Raw genomic sequence first — 11,938 nt, 5'->3', positions numbered from 1 at the left:
TCTTACTTAAATCTTGCCCTCATTGTTGCAAGCTTTTGGTCTGTTTCCAGAATTCCGAAAAGGTTGATTCTGACAGTTTTTATAAGATTCCATTGCCTTTATGGAAGGATGAACTTTTGGATTTCTTTATTCTGCCATTTTCACTGACAACACTAGAAAAACATTTAAGATGATGTTATAATTAAGCTGGGTTTAAAAAATCCAGCAGGAATTAGTCAGGTAGAAAGTTGAGAGAACAAACCAGATTGAGCATTTTATCAAAAGGCCCAGAAGTACAAGGAGAAGGCTAACATGTGCTGGGAAAGACCCTAGTTCAGCAAGATTGAATTATAGGATACAATTAAGTAAAAAGACATGCATTTTAGAGGAGACAGGATGAAGATTCAGAGCTTCTTATGCCATAATACAATATTTGGACTTAATTTGGGTAACGTGTATTGAATTATTTAAAGCAAACTTGTTAAAAACTAAAGCAGACTTGTTAAGTCATTATGGAAGATGGATAGTTTGGGAATGAATTTAGGCAAGGAATCTAGTAAAGAGACTAATACAAACATCATGAGCATAAGAGATGATAAATCAAACTGAGGTTGTGACTGTAGAAATGGAGAGGAGAAAGTACTTACTTAGTTCTTAGAGTAGGAGACACTAGGAGCTAAAATTGGTAAATAGTAATCTCCAGTTGTTTCAGTGCATGCAGGGAGGAAAGGCATGGCAATGAGGAATAAGTGTAAGGCAAATGTCTAGAATGATGCTGATAATTTTGGCTTCAGAAAAATGAGAGGGCACTGATACCATTCACTGAAACTAAGAATACTCAACATGAGGTAAATTTGGAGAAGAAGAGGAAAGCTAGCTGGAGTCATATTTGAATATTATAAGATTAAGTTGTTCATGAAACATGCAGAGGCATATTCAGGGGACCCTGGAAGACACAGGTTTGGTGCTTAAGAGGGAATTTGGAGCTGCCAAAGTAGATTTTGGATAGCTAAGGTATATATAAATGATAAAGATAAACTGTGGGTATAAATGAAGTCACTACAATTAAAAATGTAGTGCTCACTTTGGCAGCAGTTGGAACGATACAGAGAAGATCAGCATGGCCCTTGCACAAGGAAGACACACAAATTCGTGGAACATTCCATATTTTTTAATCTATGGATATAGTATTGTGTGAATGATCTTTTAAATAAAAGAAAACCTTACAGAAAAAAAAGGGTTTATAAAAATATAGTGAAAGAACATGATTAGGGCTACCTAGAACTTTTTAACAATTGAACAGGTAATTTATTATTACTATTCCTAGCCAAATTGCATCAGACAATAAAAGTCAATGAAAAAGTTTACTCACAAGTAATATATGAAGAGATTATACTATTCTTTCTTAACTTTAGACCTGGTGAAGTTTTCATATAGTCCAGAAAATTTTCTGATGGGAGATTAAGTCTGGAGGGAGAGTTTTGTTCCAATCATATAGAATTCAGTTCTCATTTATATGGTAGAACAGTTTACCCAGGATAACCATTGATTTGTTCTGTTTTTTAAAATCTAGGTCATCAGTATGAATTTAATTTTTAATATTGTGAGCTGCAAGAAAATTAAACTCCTCTAAGAAAACAAGCCAAGAGAGTCCCAAAATATAACCAGGGTGGAAAACTGCTCTTGGAAAATGTGAAGTGTAGTTAAATCCCCCAGGATTAACCTTATTCCCAACTTTAATGTATCCTAACATTAGAGATTTTTGTAAAAAACTACGTCCAAAGACATAGCTCAAGATTTGACAAATAAATAATAAATTCTATTTTTTTATACAATTTACTTTTTTTAAAGATTTTATTTATTCATTTGACAGAGACAGCGAGAGAGGGAACACAAGCAGGGGGAGTGGGAGAGGGAGAAGCAGGCTTCCCCTTGAGCAGGGAGCCAGATGCAGGACTTGATCCTGGGACTCCAGATCATGACCTGAGCTGAAGAGAGATGCTTAATGACTGAGCCACCCAGGCGCCCCAAATTATTTCTTTCTATTTAAATATTCAGATATTTGTAGATAGGAATTACATTTTAGATTTTTTAAAACTAACACCATGATTACATAGTGTAATATTGCATATATGCTACAAAATACTATATATTTGACAACATAAACACATTAGTACTTATATAAATATTATATTAATCGGTCACCATCACTGTTTAAGATGGACAGCATCTGGGGGCACCTGGGTGGCTCAGTTGGTTAAGCCTCTGCCTTTGGCTCAGGTCACCATCCCTGGGTCCTGGGATTGAGGCCCACATCAGGCTCCTTGCTCAGCGGGAAGTCTGCTTTTCCCTCTCCCTCTGCCCCTTCCCCCACTCATGTTCTCTCTCTCTCAAATAATTAAAATCTTTAACAAAATAAAAATAGATTAAAAAATTTATATGGGCAGCATCTGAATTTCTAATGAGTTAACTGAGTTATTCAGAAAAAGATTATTTCAATATGAGTAGCTCCATTTACACAAGATAATTTCCCAGTAAACATTTCCTATATGGATAGTATATGTGAAGGGAAACAAACCTTTCTATAAAGATAGCAAATATTTTAGTCTTTGCAATTCATACCATCTTTCATAACATCTGAAATCTGTCCTTGTAGTGCAAAAAGAGCCGTAAAAAATACATAAAGGAATGAGTGTGTCTAGTGTTTAAAAAGAAATAAAAAGCCTTATATACAGCCACTAAATTTTGCTTTCCTATAAATTTTCATGTGTCACACAATAGGATACTTTTGTTTTTTTCAATATTGGGGGTATAAAATACTCTCAGTTCACCATGTAAAACAAACAAAAACAGGCAGAAGGTCACATTGGACATTTGGACTATAGCTTGATGACTTCTGATCTAGTACCTAAAATATCCATGATTTTTCTTTCAAACTGAGTGTATGCAAGCAGCATATACACAGGTTAAGATTGAGTTCTCTGGATTCTGAAAACTCTGAGGTTGGAGCAGTGTGATTCCTCCCCTGCCCCCACATCTTCCTATTCCTCTTCTTTGACATAGAATAAATGATTTTGTTGTTGTTCTTATTGTTTTTCATAGGCTCAAAAACATAGGTTTTTGGAATGACTGCATACATGTATGACTGAATAAAAATATTAACAGCATTTCTACTCTGGCAGGGCACTAGACACAACCCCAAATCAAATGACTGTTTTCTCCCCAACATTTTTAACGTAGCTATATTTTAAGAAACCCAGTTTCTTCACTGATGTTGACTTAACCCACAATGTGCAAGCATAATCAGTTTAAAATTCCATATCCATTTCAATTGTTCACAAAGGAGCATTTATCATAAGGTCAAAATAAATAAAGCACATTATTGGTTCTGTGCTTGCAATGCCGAGGCATTGAAAGACAAGTTTTTTTATGACTATAAAGTGCAATTATTTTAAGTGTCATTATTTTTTAAATGTCATTATTTAATAAAAATATGTATATAAGAAACCAGATAATTATATTGATTTTATTTTGGCTACTAAATAGTGTCCTGAACATTGGAACATTTGTTTCCCTGAATCATGTATTTAGTTGTGTTAACATTTCTAGATATTTAATTATTCAGGTGATAATAGTTTAACAAACCTCGATATATTAAAGCATAATGGTTAAGAACATCAGGTCTGCAATTAAACAAAACTACAGATCTCAGATCCAATCCTTACTAGCTATGTGACCTTGTATAATCTGTGACTTCTTTTCCTTGTCTTTGCATGGGGGCGACAATTGCTAGCTCAGAGGAAGTTAACACTTAAAAAAGTTAATATGTACAAATTATTCACAACAGTTTCTGGTGAATTTTAAGGACTTAATACATGTAAGCTTTTTACATATATTTAAATAAGTCAATAAAATATTGTCATAAATATGCTTATTTTTAGTTATCTATTTCATCCCACTCAGCAAGTATAATATAGGAGAAAATAATTAGGAGCTATTAGAGAAGATTTTAGACAAATTGGTTCATGCATTAAGAATATTTTTACATCATACAAGTAACCTACATTGAAAATGAGATCTGAAGGAAAATTCCTACCAGCAGAAAGCAGCTAAAGGCACTGTGGAATTTTACCCCAAATCACAGAAGAAAAAGATATCTTTTCTTTTTAAAAGGACATACTCCTATCCATCCATAAGCATGCTTTTGTTTGTATGGAGTTTCCTTTACCTTCAGATATTTTGAGTTAGAAGGCGTATCTGTCTTCTTTTGATGTGAATAAATCCACTTTGGTTGAATGTTGCCTCTTCCTTGGCTGTGGAAGCATATTAATGAGAAGATTATTTATAAAACTCTAAATTATCTTGTGTCATGATCACTCAGAATATATAGTGGTCTCAAAAGTGGATAGAATTAATAAGTTAAGGTGTCAAAATGGAACTAAAAATGAAAAACATGAACTTTTTGTTAGAAATTACTGCCTGTATCTTGTCTTTAATTTTTTGATGATGAAGAGTCATTTTAAAGAAATTTATAGTTTGGAATCTTCCAGAATAAGCATAAAACAAATAAATAGCTCTTGATAAAAAACAAATTATCCCCAAATATCATCAAATACAGGTGGATGGGTTTTGTTGTTTGAGAGTTGCTTGCTGTCCTTGTTGCCATTGTTCTTTTTAAGGGACTGTGTCTCACAGAGAATAAAATATTTGGCAGTGGTTGGTTTTCAGTGTCTAAGATAAATACTGCATACCATCTCTAAGGTAAATCTCTCTTAACATCCTAATTAGTTCCTATTTTATAATTTTGAGAATGCTAATTCACATATTCCAATATCAGTTTTTCATTAAAGGTACAATTGAATCATATCAGTTACTTTTTAATCTCATCAGAGATAAATTTTGATAGGACATTTTTAGTGAGAGCTTATTAATCTGTTTCCCAATGTAAGAACTATTAATTTATAGTAGCTTCTCTATACTTAGATGCTACATTGTTATCACTTGCCTGCCTCTCCCCAACACCCAAATCACCATTATTTTATTACATTGCTTCTTTTTATGTTTTCATCAAATTATATTATTTAGTGCTAGCCATTTTTTAACTTAAAAAAGTTATACCATAATGTACTTTTCATTTTTGCTTAATTTACCCATTATTTCACCTATCATATCTGTTGTTCTATGTATCAAACATAAATAGAGAAAGTAGTGTTTTCTTCCATTTTTGTTTTAAAAAATATTTGTTCTGTTTATTTGATTTGTCAGTTTCATTAAGGGAAGATCATATATGCATGTAATTTAGAGAAATTTGATTTAAAATTAATATCTTGCAATGCTTATTTGCCCAGAATTTCTACCCAAGAAAGCATTATATAGTTTGGCTTTTTTTAGCTATATGGTGCTAGATGCAGCAAGGTAAACTGATTTCTAACGAGTTTTAGGGATGATATATTTATTACAAATAAATCAAATACATTCCAAGAATAATTTTATAAAGTTTCCCCCAAATCTACATTTCTTCCTTATCAAATTAGATGGAAATACCCATCGTCATAGGCAACCACAATTTCTCTTGGTGGCTTTAATGTTCTCAGTGGGAAGAGAATAATGCAAACCTAAATGTAAAAAATGCACTTTCACTAAATCAAAGGGAAATTTAATATTGTTCACAATACAAAATTTAATAAATGTTACCAAAAGGTTTAAAAATAACATAACCATTTCTCTTCATTTCCATCTGACACCTTAATATAAGACTTGGCTCAGACACATGGTTCGTTTAATCAAGTAGGCTATTGTCAACACAAGTCCACTGACAGAGGTTTATATAATATGGATGTCTCATGTTTTAGGTGCATAAATAACATCTGGGAGATTATTATTTCTTAAGATTATTTATTTATTTGAGAGAGAGAGAAGATAGAGAGAGACAGAGCAGCGAGGAGGAGTAGAGGGAGAGGAATAAGCAGACTCCACGCTGAGTGTGGAGCCTGAGGTGGGACTTGATCTCACAACCCTGGGATCATGACCTGAGCTGAAATCAAGAGTCGGTCACTCAACCAGCTGAGCCACCCACGTGCCCCTGGGAGATAATTTTTAAAAGTGAATGTTCATGGACTTAATTCTCAGAGATTCATTTCAGTAGGTCTGGATTAGGGCTGAAGTTTGGACTTTTGATGGTCAATCTAGAACGTTTTAATGCAGATTTTCCACCCATCTGACTTTGAAAACCACTGTGACTGGTTCTTTTCCTGAACTCACTATAATTCACTTGTATCTTTTATGAAGAATGAAGCACATAGTTCAGTATTATAAACTGTTTTCCTGGTAAGGAAATAACATAATTTTATCAATGGTCAGAAAAATGTTTATATTGTTTCTATTCTTTTTTGATGTTAAGTTTTATTTTGTAAACAAAATATTAAGTGCATTAATTTTAAGTAATAATGTAAATACCTTCCATATCTTTCCTAGATGTCAAATTATATTTAGAATGCTTCATTTATACCTTCTTTTTTCTTAAGTTTACTTGTGTTTGTCCATATAGCCACTATTTTTAGTAAATCAATCATGTTGCATTTTTTTTAATTAAAAAAATACTGAGTACCTACAGAATACCATATATGGTTCTTCAGTTGCTGGGATTACAGATAAATAAGGTCCTCTCCCTGAGTAAACTACGTGATTGTGTACTATCTAGTAGGGACAGAAGGTAGGCTGTAGGCATAAATTACTACATATCAGGTCATAATAGGAATTTTAGGGAAAAGTCAAACAAAGTTGGTTGGATCACAAGTCGTGTAAAGGCCTACTATTTTATATGGAGTTATCAGGAGAGGATTCTTCGTGGAAGTGACATTTTAGCAGATACCTAAATAAAGTGAAGGCAACCACCATAGACATCTGGGAGAAAATATTCAGGTCAAGGGAGTAACAGTTGATAACCCCTAAAGCAGAAATGGGCTTACTGATAAAGATAATGAGAGAACATTTTGCAAGTAGCAGAGTTAAGGAGGAGAAAGTGGTAAAAAAAAAAAAAAAATGAAGCCAGTGACATAGCTGATTGTCTTGTAGGTCATTTAAGAACTTTGGCTTAATGTGTGTGAGAGGGGAAGCTACCTGATTGTTGTTAACATAAATGCAATGTATCTGATTTTTCTGGTTCCTGGATGGAGAACAGACCATTGGTTAAGGGTAGAAGCAGGGACACCAGTTTGGAAGCTATTGCAATGACCTAAATAAGGGCTGACAGTGTCTTAAACAGTGGAACTGTTGTGGTGATTATGAGAAATAGCTGGATTCTGGATTTATTTTCAAGGTAGATTTGACAGGATTTGCTGGTGGAATGGATGAGAAATAGGAAAGAGATGAGTGGAAATGACTAAAAAAGGTGGGCCCGAGAAACCAAAAGAGTAGATTTCTATTTACTGAGAAATACCAGATTGCAACAGAAGCACATTGAAGGTAGATTTGAACAAAATATTTTGTGCATATTGAGATACCTCTTAGACATTCAAGTGGACACGACTGTGAGAATTTCCTCTGGCTTACCCATATTATGTTTATTATTTACCATTGGAGTTTAGTGTCCTCTATAATCTTGAATATTTAAATGTACAATAGTTATTAATGGCAATTTATACAACCACTAAGTAAGTTATTAATGGCAATTTATACAACCACTGGATCTGAGATAATCATCTTTTAAAATTCTATAACCAAATAAATCTGTATTGATGTCTACCTTTTGTTTTTGCTTCTAAATAATCTTTCTACCAATAAAAGAATGAGACATCTGTCCCTCATTCTTCTCTTACCTTTCCCAGCCCAACACACATGCATGCTAACATGCACACACCACAAAAACACCACTCTAAACACGTGCCACCAGCACACCCCCACCCTAACACACATCCAACACACACACACCCCACACACACTTTCACATACATTAAACTGTTATTAGCTATAATTTCTTTTTGTTCATAAATAGATAACATAATTTCTTACAAGTTTTTTTATTCTATTAAAGCTCAAGTAGATATATAATAACATAGGACTTCAAATTATGTTTGTATTTATATATAATTATTGTTGAAATAAAAAAGGAAAGCAAATATTAACCTGGAATCTGGGGATTATTCTCAACAGTATAATATTAATATTTCCCATTTTCATCTTTATAAAAGTGAAATACAGCTTAGTGTTCAAAAACCAGATGTAACCAACATTTTGCTTTAATGATGGTAAAGGAATAGAGATAATTTTGTATAAGTCGACATAATATGGCTATAGAAAATTTTGCTTATAAGCAGAGCAATTTTTCTTTATCTAGATAATAATAGTTAACATTTGCTAAAGGTACTACACACTAGGTATTTTGCTAAGGGATTTGCGTGAGTTCTTAAACCTTCACACAAATCTTGTCAGGCTGATTTCATTATCATTCATTTTCAACATTATAAGGAAATGGAGACACTGAGCAATAAAGAAACTGGAATGTGGTAACACAGCACTAATAGGTATATCTTGAACATGATCCTACTTCTATCTTACTCCATTTTTTTTAAAGATTTTTATTTATTTGAGAGAGAAAGTGAGAGAGAGAGAGAGAGAGAGCCCAAGAGGGGGTAGGGTCAGAGGGAGAAGCAGACTCCCTGCTCAGCAGGGAGCCCGATGTGGGACTCGATCCCCGGACTCCGGGATTATGACCTGAGCCGAAGGCAGTTGCTTAACCAACTGAGCCACCCAGGCGCCCCCTTACTCCATTTTTTTTATAAGCATGAAGCCACACAAAAGTTAAGTGAGTGGAAAAAAATACTTCTGCATGTATAGTTTTGATACAACAGCTTTATATGAGAGAATCCAATAGACTAGCCTTGTTTAGATGGTTGGTATTTGGACAACAGCAGGGTTGGAATCTCTATGAGTATTATTTGCAAGGTGGACCAACAGTTGACTCGTGTTATTTTGCAGAATAATGGTTTGAGACTCAACTCAATAATCCATCTCTTCCTTTACTACTCGAACAAGGCAAGAAAAATAACTGGGATCATAGTTTCTTAAGGATTTTTCTATAAAATAACATAATTTGTAACCCACATTAGGCTTAAAATAGCACTCCTTCATTCTGGTTTTCACTCATTTGTGGAACATCTCAAGCTCTCCTACCTCAGGTTTTTGCACATATTTTGTCTTCTGAGGATGCTCTTCCTTGATTTCTTTCCTTTTTTTTTTTTAAATTAACCTTCTAAACTCAAATGTCATATCTTTAGAGAGGAACTTTTTGACTACCTGATCAAGAGACTTCCCCTTACTCACCATGTGCACAGTCATTATTACTTTTTTAAATATCATAGTCTTGTGTTTATTTCCTTCACAACACTGCACATGTTATTTATAAATTTATTTCCCTGTGTACTTGATTGCATGCCTCTGTCTCTAAAACTTAAGCTTACTTCACCTTTCAATGAATAACACTTGCCTGTCACAGCATCCTGCACATCACAGATTATCAATGAGTACTTATTAAATTCATGAATCAATAGTGCCACTGCTCTCTCATAATCGTCCCACTACACCCAATAAGTAAGAATTTGCCTCACTTTTTAGTGTCTGGTGTTAAAGAGTACTTACTGTGATTGACAGATGTGGGTGAGAATGTGAGAATTTTTTTTCTTTATTATGTTATGTTAATCACCATACATTACATCATTATTTGATGTAGTGTTCCATGATTCATTGTTTGCATATAACACCCAGTGCTCCATTCAGTACGTGCCCTCTTTAATACCCATCACCAGGCTAACCCATCCACCCACCCACTCTAATGTGAGAAATTAACCAAGCTTTCTATAAATTAGGTTAGCCCAGTAACCATTTGCTGCAAATAGACTTAGAGTTTGCATCAAAATTATTCCAAATTTTCAGTTAAAAATCTTTCCTAAAAGCCTATCATCACCTCAGACTTAAAATAATTAAAAGAAAACCTACCATATGGAACCTAATAGGTTCCTCTAACCCGTAAACCTGCTTCTGTTACTCATTTACTGAGCCTAAAATCTCAATACGTAAGCTTCATTTGTTTGTCCTCTTTATTCCTTTCCCTATAAACCCATGTGGTCATGGAAGTCTTTACCTATTCATTCATCTGTTAATCTCTGACTAAATAGGAAATGTGTGTGATGTCCTAGAACTTTTTAAATCCAATCTTCTCTGTGGGCATGGACAGTATAAAGGGAATAATATGCTATTGTTCTGATTGGTGTTATGAAAATTATACAATGAGGCAAACTAGAGCTTTGGGATTGGGAAACTTTGCTTAGAGTCCTGCCTTTTCCAATTTGTTTTTAAAGATTTTATTTATTTGTCAGAGATAGAGAGCACAAGCAGGGGGAGCACAGGCAGAGGGAGAAGCAGGCTCCCTGCTGAGCAAGGAGCCCAATGCAGAACTCTATCCCAGGACCCTGGGATCATGACCTGAGCTGAAGGCAGACGCTTAACTGACTGAGCCACCCAGGCGTCCTGGACCTCTTCAGTTTTACAACTATAAGTCTCTGAGGAGTATTCCAACCCATAAACCTGAAATAGGAATAGCATATACTTCATATGCATCTAGAGTGAAAGGTGCACTTTCTGGCACACAATAGGTACTAAATAAATGGTTGCTACTGAAAAGCTTGGTGACTCAAAGGGAAAGTTGGACATATGAATATGAGTACAGTAGCTAAGGTTATATGCAGAATAATGATCCCTATAATCAGACTGGTCACAAATGAAGGCAATAACTAACCTTCTGAGAAAGGGATTCTTTACAAAATGAGACAATTAAACTGAATGATGAAGATCAATAAGTTTTAACCTGATCGATATGGGTGGAAATGTGTTCCATAAAGAGGAAGTGTGGTAAAGAATAAGAAGCAAGAAATGGTATGATGATCTGAGACTGAATTGAACATTGGATGGAAGTAGAGAGCAGGGAAAAAAGGCAAATACGTTATTATATCTCATTGTAGTTTTGATTTGTATTTCCCGGGTGATGAGTGATGTTGAGAATCTTTTCATGTGTCTGTTAGCCATCTGTATGTCTTTTTTGGAAAAAAAAAGTGTCTATTCATGTCTTCTGCCCATTTTTTAACTGGATTATTTGGGGTTTTTTTTGGTGTTGAGTTTGTTAAGTTCTTTATAGATTTTGGATACTAACCCTTTATCAGATATGTCATTTGCAAATATCTTCTGCCATTCTAAAGGTTACCTTCTGGTTTTGTTGACTGTTTCTTTGCTGTGAAGATTTTTATCTTGATGAAGTCCCAATAGTTTGTTTTTGTTTTTGTTTCTCTTGCCTCAGTAGATCTATCTAGTAAGAAGTTGCTACAGCCAGTGTCAAAGGGGTTACTGTCAGTGTTCTCCTCTAGGATTTTGATGGTTTCCTGTCTCATGTTTAGGTATTGAATCCATTTTGAATTTATTTTTGTACATAGTGTAAGAAAGTGGTCCCATTTCATTCTTTTGTACGTTGCTGTCCAGTTTTCACAACACCATTTGTTGAGAGGTATTATCACCTCACACCTGTCAGAGTGGCGAAAATCAATAACAGAGGAAACAACAGATGTTGTCAAGGATACAGAGAAAGGGGAACCCTCTTACACTTTTGGGGGGACTGCGAACTTGTGCAGCTGCTCCAGAAAATAGTATAGAGGTTCCTCAAAAAGTTAAAAATAGAACTACTCTATGATCCAGCAATTACACTATTGGGTATTTACCCAAAGGATACAAAAATAGAGATTGGAAGGGATACATGCACCCCGATGTTTATAGCAACATTATCTGTAATAGCCAAACAATGGAAAGAGCCCAAATATCCATCCACTGATGAATGGATAAAGAAGAAATCATATGTACATATATACAATGGAATATTACTCAGGCACCAGAAGGAATGGAATCTTGCCATTTGCAA

At 34.4% G+C, this 11,938-nt stretch overlaps 1 pseudogene; it reads left to right on the top strand.

Moving 5' to 3' along the window:
* The first annotated feature begins 1,055 nt into the window (after positions 1-1,055).
* On the top strand, positions 1,056-1,151 carry LOC114223571 (U6 spliceosomal RNA; annotated as a pseudogene).
* The last annotated feature ends 10,787 nt before the right edge of the window (positions 1,152-11,938 follow it).

The sequence above is a fragment of the Eumetopias jubatus genome, unplaced genomic scaffold (assembly GCF_037043125.1).
Source record: "Eumetopias jubatus isolate StellerSeaLion01/CBP00866 unplaced genomic scaffold, mEumJub1_p1.0 scaffold_4, whole genome shotgun sequence".
Taxonomy (NCBI): Eukaryota; Metazoa; Chordata; class Mammalia; order Carnivora; family Otariidae; genus Eumetopias; species Eumetopias jubatus.
The sequence above is the reverse complement of the archived record's forward strand: the minus strand, read 5'-3'. Positions and strand labels throughout refer to the sequence as shown.